We start from the raw sequence: 10,485 nt of genomic DNA, 5'->3' as shown, positions 1-10,485 counted from the left end.
TGCATGGGACCTTATATGTTTGTAATTGTCTGATTTCAAAATTTCTAATATATCCCATTGAGTAAAACCATTTTGTGAGTAATGTTACCTATAATCTTTGTGCCCCAGCTGGGAAAAAAAAATCTTGACTATTGATTGTATATCAAATAATACTAAAATGATAAATGTATTTGGCGGTAATAAGTAGTTAATAATATAGGTCAAACTTTGGATGGGAAAAGGTGACTGGTTCACTGAAGTCAATGGCATCTAGAGCATATTCATAGTTCATTAGGAAAATGGGGAAAAAAAGAGAAAAAAGTTCCTAGTGAACAATGTCTCCCCACCTTACGAGTCAACTTCCGCCCGCGCTGTCTCTGTAACTAATAAAAATGGGTGTCGTAGTGGGTTTGGTGTTTGTCTTTGTTGCTTCTCATCATTTTTTTTCTTTTTTTTTTCTTCAAAGGACAAATCTGTTATTACATTTCAGTTCTGTAATATTTGTTTGGAACACAACATTTTTTTTTAAAATAAAAATTGAAAATAAGAATTGCTTTACCATAGCTTACAGTATGTATATACCCAATCAGCATGTAGCTGATAATCTGTCCAGAAAGGATCCCCTTCCATATAATCACTGTGCTCAGTATGAGCGATCTATGCAAAATGCACAGACCGCCTTAAAGAGTTTTTCCCACACAACTTATCACAGGATAGCTGCTAAGTGTTTGATCGCTGGAGGTCCAGAAGCCCCCTGACTGAACGGAGTGGTGTTGCGCTGCCACTTTATTCATTTTCTAAGAGACTGCCAAAGATAGTCGAGTTCTGTACTTGGCTATCTCCAGCAGTCCATAGAGAATGGATGGAGCAGCAGTGCACTTTCACGACAGCCACTCCGTTCATTCAGGATACTTGGGACCCCCGTTCTCTTGATCGGGGGGCTTCCAGCAGTGGGACACCCAGCGATCAAACACTTCAGCTATGCTGTGGACAGGTGAAAAGCTGCTGTGGTGGAATAATCCCAGTGATGCGGCACTGTTATTCCGGCGACAGTCCCAGCGGCTGTATACATGCACGTAGCATGTGATCGGTGAAGTCCCCCCCCCCTGTAGGTGACGCCGCGCAGAGTCCCCCCCCCCCCCCTGTAGTGACGCCGCGCAGAGTCCCCCCCCCCCCTGTAGGTGACGCCGCGCAGAGTCCCCCCCCCCCCTGTAGGTGACGCCGCGCAGAGTCCCCCCCCCCCCTGTAGGTGACGCCGCGCAGAGTCCCCCCCCCCCCTGTAGGTGACGCCGCGCAGAGTCCCCCCCCCCCCTGTAGGTGACGCCGCGCAGAGTCCCCCCCCCCCTGTAGGTGACGCCGCGCAGAGTCCCCCCCCCCCCCCTGTAGGTGACGCCGCGCAGAGTCCCCCCCCCCCCTGTAGGTGACGCCGCCCCCCGAGACGCGCAGAGTCCCCCCCCCCCTGTAGGTGACGCCGCGCAGAGTCCCCCCCCCCCCCTGTAGGTGACGCCGCGCAGAGTCCCCCCCCCCCCCCTGTAGGTGACGCCGCGCAGAGTCCCCCCCCCCCCCCCTGTAGGTGACGCCGCGCAGAGTCCCCCCCCCCCCCTGTAGGTGACGCCGCGCAGAGTCCCCCCCCCCCCTGTAGGTGACGCCGCGCGGAGTCCCCCCCCCCCCCCCTGTAGGTGACGCCGCGCGGAGTCCCCCCCCCCCCCCTGTAGGTGACGCCGCGCGGAGTCCCCCCCCCCCCGTAGGTGACGCCGCGCGGAGTCCCCCCCCCCCCCCCCCCCCGTAGGTGACGCCGCGCGGAGTCCCCCCCCCCCGTAGGTGACGCCGCGCGGAGTCCCCCCCCCCCCCCCTGTAGGTGACGCCGCGCGGAGTCCCCCCCCCCCCCTGTAGGTGACGCGCGCGGAGTCCCCCCCCCCCCCTGTAGGTGACGCCGCGCGGAGTCCCCCCCCCCCTGTAGGTGACGCCGCGCGGAGTCCCCCCCCCCCCTGTAGGTGACGCCGCGCGGAGTCCCCCCCCCCCCCTGTAGGTGACGCCGCGCGGAGTCCCCCCCCCCCCCCTGTAGGTGACGCCGCGCGGAGTCCCCCCCCCCCCCCTGTAGGTGACGCCGCGCGGAGTCCCCCCCCCCCCCCCCTGTAGGTGACGCCGCGCGGAGTCCCCCCCCCCCCCCCCTGTAGGTGACGCCGCGCGGAGTCTCCCCCCCCCCCCCCCCCTGTAGGTGACGCCGCGCGGAGTCCCCCCCCCCCCCCCTGTAGGTGACGCCGCGCGGAGTCCCCCCCCCCCCCCTGTAGGTGACGCCGCGCGGAGTCCCCCCCCCCCCCTGTAGGTGACGCCGCGCGGAGTCCCCCCCCCCCCCCCTGTAGGTGACGCCGCGCGGAGTCCCCCCCCCCCCTGTAGGTGACGCCGCGCGGAGTCCCCCCCCCCCCCCTGTAGGTGACGCCGCGCGGAGTCCCCCCCCCCCCCTGTAGGTGACGCCGCGCGGAGTCCCCCCCCCCCCCTGTAGGTGACGCCGCGCGGAGTCCCCGTCCCCCCCCTGTAGGTGACGCCGCGCGGAGTCCCCGTCCCCCCCCTGTAGGTGACGCCGCGCGGAGTCCCCGTCCCCCCCCTGTAGGTGACGCCGCGCGGAGTCCCCGTCCCCCCCCTGTAGGTGACGCCGCGCGGAGTCCCCGTCCCCCCCCTGTAGGTGACGCCGCGCGGAGTCCCCGTCCCCCCCCTGTAGGTGACGCCGCGCGGAGTCCCCGTCCCCCCCCTGTAGGTGACGCCGCGCGGAGTCCCCGTCCCCCCCCTGTAGGTGACGCCGCGCGGAGTCCCCGTCCCCCCCCTGTAGGTGACGCCGCGCGGAGTCCCCGTCCCCCCCCTGTAGGTGACGCCGCGCGGAGTCCCCGTCCCCCCCCTGTAGGTGACGCCGCGCGGAGTCCCCGTCCCCCCCCTGTAGGTGACGCCGCGCGGAGTCCCCGTCCCCCCCCCTGTAGGTGACGCCGCGCGGAGTCCCCGTCCCCCCCTGTAGGTGACGCCGCGCGGAGTCCCCGTCCCCCCCCTGTAGGTGACGCCGCGCGGAGTCCCCGTCCCCCCCCTGTAGGTGACGCCGCGCGGAGTCCCCGTCCCCCCCCTGTAGGTGACGCCGCGCGGAGTCCCCGTCCCCCCCCTGTAGGTGACGCCGCGCGGAGTCCCCGTCCCCCCCCTGTAGGTGACGCCGCGCGGAGTCCCCGTCCCCCCCCTGTAGGTGACGCCGCGCGGAGTCCCCGTCCCCCCCCTGTAGGTGACGCCGCGCGGAGTCCCCGTCCCCCCCCTGTAGGTGACGCCGCGCGGAGTCCCCGTCCCCCCCCTGTAGGTGACGCCGCGCGGAGTCCCCGTCCCCCCCCTGTAGGTGACGCCGCGCGGAGTCCCCGTCCCCCCCTGTAGGTGACGCCGCGCGGAGTCCCCGTCCCCCCCTGTAGGTGACGCCGCGCGGAGTCCCCGTCCCCCCCCTGTAGGTGACGCCGCGCGGAGTCCCCGTCCCCCCCTGTAGGTGACGCCGCGCGGAGTCCCCGTCCCCCCCCTGTAGGTGACGCCGCGCGGAGTCCCCGTCCCCCCCCTGTAGGTGACGCCGCGCGGAGTCCCCGTCCCCCCCCTGTAGGTGACGCCGCGCGGAGTCCCCGTCCCCCCCCTGTAGGTGACGCCGCGCGGAGTCCCCGTCCCCCCCCCTGTAGGTGACGCCGCGCGGAGTCCCCGTCCCCCCCCTGTAGGTGACGCCGCGCGGAGTCCCCGTCCCCCCCCTGTAGGTGACGCCGCGCGGAGTCCCCGTCCCCCCCCTGTAGGTGACGCCGCGCGGAGTCCCCGTCCCCCCCCTGTAGGTGACGCCGCGCGGAGTCCCCGTCCCCCCCCTGTAGGTGACGCCGCGCGGAGTCCCCGTCCCCCCCCTGTAGGTGACGCCGCGCGGAGTCCCCGTCCCCCCCTGTAGGTGACGCCGCGCGGAGTCCCCGTCCCCCCCCTGTAGGTGACGCCGCGCGGAGTCCCCGTCCCCCCCCTGTAGGTGACGCCGCGCGGAGTCCCCGTCCCCCCCTGTAGGTGACGCCGCGCGGAGTCCCCGTCCCCCCCCTGTAGGTGACGCCGCGCGGAGTCCCCGTCCCCCCCCTGTAGGTGACGCCGCGCGGAGTCCCCGTCCCCCCCTGTAGGTGACGCCGCGCGGAGTCCCCGTCCCCCCCCTGTAGGTGACGCCGCGCGGAGTCCCCGTCCCCCCCCTGTAGGTGACGCCGCGCGGAGTCCCGTCCCCCCCCTGTAGGTGACGCCGCGCGGAGTCCCCGTCCCCCCCCTGTAGGTGACGCCGCGCGGAGTCCCCGTCCCCCCCCTGTAGGTGACGCCGCGCGGAGTCCCCGTCCCCCCCCTGTAGGTGACGCCGCGCGGAGTCCCCGTCCCCCCCCTGTAGGTGACGCCGCGCGGAGTCCCCGTCCCCCCCCTGTAGGTGACGCCGCGCGGAGTCCCCGTCCCCCCCCTGTAGGTGACGCCGCGCGGAGTCCCCGTCCCCCCCTGTAGGTGACGCCGCGCGGAGTCCCCGTCCCCCCCTGTAGGTGACGCCGCGCGGAGTCCCCGTCCCCCCCCTGTAGGTGACGCCGCGCGGAGTCCCCGTCCCCCCCTGTAGGTGACGCCGCGCGGAGTCCCCGTCCCCCCCCTGTAGGTGACGCCGCGCGGAGTCCCCGTCCCCCCCCTGTAGGTGACGCCGCGCGGAGTCCCCGTCCCCCCCCTGTAGGTGACGCCGCGCGGAGTCCCCGTCCCCCCCCTGTAGGTGACGCCGCGCGGAGTCCCCGTCCCCCCCCTGTAGGTGACGCCGCGCGGAGTCCCCGTCCCCCCCCTGTAGGTGACGCCGCGCGGAGTCCCGTCCCCCCCCTGTAGGTGACGCCGCGCGGAGTCCCGTCCCCCCCCTGTAGGTGACGCCGCGCGGAGTCGTCCCCCCCCTGTAGGTGACGCCGCGCGGAGTCGTCCCCCCCCTGTAGGTGACGCCGCGCGGAGTCGTCCCCCCCTGTAGGTGACGCCGCGCGGAGTCGTCCCCCCCCTGTAGGTGACGCCGCGCGGAGTCGTCCCCCCCCTGTAGGTGACGCCGCGCGGAGTCGTCCCCCCCCTGTAGGTGACGCCGCGCGGAGTCGTCCCCCCCCTGTAGGTGACGCCGCGCGGAGTCGTCCCCCCCTGTAGGTGACGCCGCGCGGAGTCGTCCCCCCCCTGTAGGTGACGCCGCGCGGAGTCGTGCCCCCCCTGTAGGTGACGCCGCGCGGAGTCGTGCCCCCCTGTAGGTGACGCCGCGCGGAGTCGTCCCCCCCCTGTAGGTGACGCCGCGCGGAGTCGTCCCCCCCCTGTAGGTGACGCCGCGCGGAGTCGTCCCCCCCTGTAGGTGACGCCGCGCGGAGTCGTCCCCCCCCTGTAGGTGACGCCGCGCGGAGTCGTCCCCCCCCTGTAGGTGACGCCGCGCGGAGTCGTCCCCCCCCTGTAGGTGACGCCGCGCGGAGTCGTCCCCCCCCCTGTAGGTGACGCCGCGCGGAGTCGTCCCCCCCCTGTAGGTGACGCCGCGCGGAGTCGTCCCCCCCCCTGTAGGTGACGCCGCGCGGAGTCGTCCCCCCCCCTGTAGGTGACGCCGCGCGGAGTCGACCCCCCCCTGTAGGTGACGCCGCGCGGAGTCGTCCCCCCCCCTGTAGGTGACGCCGCGCGGAGTCGTCCCCCCCCTGTAGGTGACGCCGCGCGGAGTCGTCCCCCCCCTGTAGGTGACGCCGCGCGGAGTCGTCCCCCCCCTGTAGGTGACGCCGCGCGGAGTCGTCCCCCCCCTGTAGGTGACGCCGCGCGGAGTCGTCCCCCCCCTGTAGGTGACGCCGCGCGGAGTCGTCCCCCCCCTGTAGGTGACGCCGCGCGGAGTCGTCCCCCCCCTGTAGGTGACGCCGCGCGGAGTCGTCCCCCCCCTGTAGGTGACGCCGCGCGGAGTCGTCCCCCCCCTGTAGGTGACGCCGCGCGGAGTCGTCCCCCCCCTGTAGGTGACGCCGCGCGGAGTCCCCCCCCCCTGTAGGTGACGCCGCGCGGAGTCCCCCCCCCCCTGTAGGTGACGCCGCGCGGAGTCCCCCCCCCCCTGTAGGTGACGCCGCGCGGAGTCCCCCCCCCCCTGTAGGTGACGCCGCGCGGAGTCCCCCCCCCCTGTAGGTGACGCCGCGCGGAGTCCCCCCCCCCCTGTAGGTGACGCCGCGCGGAGTCCCCCCCCCCTGTAGGTGACGCCGCGCGGAGTCCCCCCCCCCTGTAGGTGACGCCGCGCGGAGTCCCCCCCCCCTGTAGGTGACGCCGCGCGGAGTCCCCCCCCCCGTAGGTGACGCCGCGCGGAGTCCCCCCCCCCCTGTAGGTGACGCCGCGCGGAGTCCCCCCCCCCTGTAGGTGACGCCGCGCGGAGTCCCCCCCCCCCCTGTAGGTGACGCCGCGCGGAGTCCCCCCCCCCCCTGTAGGTGACGCCGCGCGGAGTCCCCCCCCCCCCTGTAGGTGACGCCGCGCGGAGTCCCCCCCCCCCCCTGTAGGTGACGCCGCGCGGAGTCCCCCCCCCCCCTGTAGGTGACGCCGCGCGGAGTCCCCCCCCCCCTGTAGGTGACGCCGCGCGGAGTCCCCCCCCCCCCTGTAGGTGACGCCGCGCGGAGTCCCCCCCCCCCCTGTAGGTGACGCCGCGCGGAGTCCCCCCCCCCCCTGTAGGTGACGCCGCGCGGAGTCCCCCCCCCCCCCCTGTAGGTGACGCCGCGCGGAGTCCCCCCCCCCCTGTAGGTGACGCCGCGCGGAGTCCCCCCCCCCCTGTAGGTGACGCCGCGCGGAGTCCCCCCCCCCCTGTAGGTGACGCCGCGCGGAGTCCCCCCCCCCCTGTAGGTGACGCCGCGCGGAGTCCCCCCCCCCTGTAGGTGACGCCGCGCGGAGTCCCCCCCCCCTGTAGGTGACGCCGCGCGGAGTCCCCCCCCCCCTGTAGGTGACGCCGCGCGGAGTCCCCCCCCCCCTGTAGGTGACGCCGCGCGGAGTCCCCCCCCCCCTGTAGGTGACGCCGCGCGGAGTCCCCCCCCCCCTGTAGGTGACGCCGCGCGGAGTCCCCCCCCCCCTGTAGGTGACGCCGCGCGGAGTCCCCCCCCCCCTGTAGGTGACGCCGCGCGGAGTCCCCCCCCCCTGTAGGTGACGCCGCGCGGAGTCCCCCCCCCCCTGTAGGTGACGCCGCGCGGAGTCCGTCCCCCCCTGTAGGTGACGCCGCGCGGAGTCCGTCCCCCCCCCCCCCTGTAGGTGACGCCGCGCGGAGTCCGTCCCCCCCCCCCCCTGTAGGTGACGCCGCGCGGAGTCCGTCCCCCCCCCCCCTGTAGGTGACGCCGCGCGGAGTCCGTCCCCCCCCCCCCTGTAGGTGACGCCGCGCGGAGTCCGTCCCCCCCCCCCCCTGTAGGCGACGCCGCGCGGAGTCCGTCCCCCCCCTGTAGGCGACGCCGCGCGGAGTCCGTCCCCCCCCTCTGTAGGCGACGCCGTTCTTGGGATTGGCAGGGGTCACAGTTGGACCCCTGCGATCAGTTATTTATTTACTGTCCTATGGGTAGGTGATAAATATTAATTATGGGAAAACCCCATTAACCCCTTCAGGACACAGCCTGTTTTGCCATTTATGTGGTAATACCTTTGGAATGCTTTTACCTATCCAAACGATTCTGAGATTGTTTTCTCGTGACATATTGTACTTAATGTTAGTGAAAAAAAAATTGACGATAAATTCAATATTTATTTGTGAAAAACCAAAATTTTGAGAATTTGCGCTTTTCTAAATTTAAAGAGGCTCTGTCACCAGATTTTGCAACCCCTATCTGCTATTGCAGCAGATCGGCGCTGCAATGTAGATTACAGTAACGTTTTTATTTTTAAAAAACGAGCATTTTTGGCCAAGTTATGACCATTTTCGTATTTATGCAAATGAGGCTTGCAAAAGTACAACTGGGCGTGTTGAAAAGTAAAAGTACAACTGGGCGTGTATTATGTGCGTACATCGGGGCGTGTTTACTACTTTTACTAGCTGGGCGTTGTGTATAGAAGTGTCATCCACTTCTCTTCACAACGCCCAGCTTCTGGCAGTGCAGCACTGTGACGTCACTCACAGGTCCTGCATCGTGTCGGCACCAGAGGCTACAGATGATTCTGCAGCAGCATCGGCGTTTGCAGGTAAGTCGATGTAGCTACTTACCTGCAAACGCTGATGCTGCTGCAGAATCAAGTGTAGCCTCTGGTGCCGACACGATGCAGGACCTGTGAGTGACGTCACAGTGCTGCACTGCCAGAAGCTGGGCGTTGTGAAGAGAAGTGGATGACACTTCTATACACAACGCCCAGCTAGTAAAAGTAGTAAACACGCCCCGATGTACACACATAATACACGCCCAGTTGTACTTTTGCAAGCCTCATTTGCATAAATACGAAAATGGTCATAACTTGGCCAAAAATGCTCGTTTTTTAAAAATAAAAACGTTACTGTAATCTACATTGCAGCGCCTATCTGCTGCAATAGCAGATAGGGGCTGCAAAATCTGGTGACAGAGCCTCTTTAAATGTTTCTGCTTGTAAAACAGATAGTAACTATTTTGTGTGGTATTACTATTTCACATATCCCATATGTCTAGTTTATGTTGGCATTGTTTTTTTTTTTCTAGGACGTTACGAAGCTTAGAACTTTAGCAGCAATTTCTCACATTTTCAAGAACACTTCAAAGGCAATTTTTCAGGGACCAGTTCAGTTGTGAAGTGGCTTTGAGGGGCCCATACAATACAAACCCCCATTTTAAAAACTGCTCCCCTGAAAGTTTTCAAAACTGTATTAAGAAAGATTCTTAACTCTTTAGGCGTTTCATAAGAATTAAGGCAAAGTAGGGGTGAAATTTACAAATTTCATTTTTTATTTTTTTTGATATTTATTTATTTATTGCCCAGATTCTGCAGTTTGTAGAAATATCCCACATGTGGCCCTAGTCTGCTTATGGACTGAATCACAGGCCTCAGAAGCAAAGGAGCACCTAGAGGATTTTGGGGCCTAAACAGTGGAAACACTCTCAAAAAGACACCATTTGGCAAACTACACCCCTCAAGGAATTTTATCAAGGGGTATAGTGAGAATTTTGACCCCCCCCCCCCACTTTTTTTTTTTTATGCTGAATTTAGTAGAATGAGGCCGGGAAAATGAAAATCTAGTTATTTTTTTTTCAATAAAACGTAGAAATTTTCAATTTTTACAAGGCATAAAGGACAAAAAACACCAACGTTTGAAAAGCAATTTCTCCCGATCATGGCAATACCCCATATGTGTTAAACTGCTGTTTGGACACACGGCAGAGCTCAGAAGGGAAAGAGCGCCATTTGGCTTTTGGAGCTCAAGTTTTGCTGCAACAGTTTTCGGGTGCCATGTCACATTTGCAAAGTCCCTGTGGGACTAAAACAGTGGAAAACCCCATTTGGTAAACTACACCCCTCAAGGAATTTATCGATGGGTATAGTAAGCATTTTGACTCCCCAGATTTTTTTGCTGACTTTAGTGGAATTAGACTGTGAAAATGAATATTCTACGTTTATTTTATTTTTTTCTAATAATTCGTTTTAGCCCAGATTTTTTTTTCCATTTTCACAATAAATAAAAGAGAAAAAGCACCCTCTTCTGGGCACTTGAATACCCCATATGTGGCAATAAACTGCTGTTTGGACCCACGGCAGGGCTTAAAATGGATGGAGCACCATTTGGCTATTAGAGCTCAAATTTTTCTGGAATGCTTTGCTGCGCCATGTCACATTTAGAAAGTTCCTGTGGGACCAAACCAGTGGAAGTCTCCAAAAGTGACCCCATTTGGGAAACTACACCCCTGAAGGAATTTTAATTTAGGGGTATATGGAGCATTTTGACCCCACAGGTTTTTTGACGAATTTAGTGCAATTAGGCCATGAAATTGAACAGCTAAATTTTTTCCAATAAAACGTGGACATTTTTAATTTTTACAAGGAATGAAGGAGAAAAAGCACCCCATCATTTGAAAAGCAATTTCTCCCGATTACAGCAATACCCCATAAATGGTCATAAACTGCTGTTTGGACACACTGCAGGGCTCAAAAGGGAAGGAGCACCATCAGGGGCGTAGCTAAAGGCTCATGAGCCCCGATGCAAAGGTTCCTCTTGAGCCCCCCCCCCCAAGCTTCTCATGGCCGATGGCCCGCAGTTTTAAGCTGTATCGCTGGGTCTCCTAAGTGATCCAACAATGCAGCACTAGCAGCCGGGGCGTCACTAAGGACTTAAAACATCAGGGGGAATAGCCCCACTACATATGTGCCCCCCCAAAAAATAATGTGTGTATGATTATGTGCATATATATATATATATATATATATATATATATGATTATGTGCATATATAACATCGTGCTGTCCAATTATTTATTTTAAAAAAAGACGTGGGGGTCCCGTCCCCCCTCGCCATTTTTCAGAACCAGCCAGATACAACACAGCAGCAGCGGGCTAGCATTA

Source organism: Rhinoderma darwinii, chromosome 8 (assembly GCF_050947455.1).
Source record: "Rhinoderma darwinii isolate aRhiDar2 chromosome 8, aRhiDar2.hap1, whole genome shotgun sequence".
NCBI lineage: Eukaryota > Metazoa > Chordata > Amphibia > Anura > Rhinodermatidae > Rhinoderma > Rhinoderma darwinii.
Note: the sequence above shows the minus strand (reverse complement) of the source record.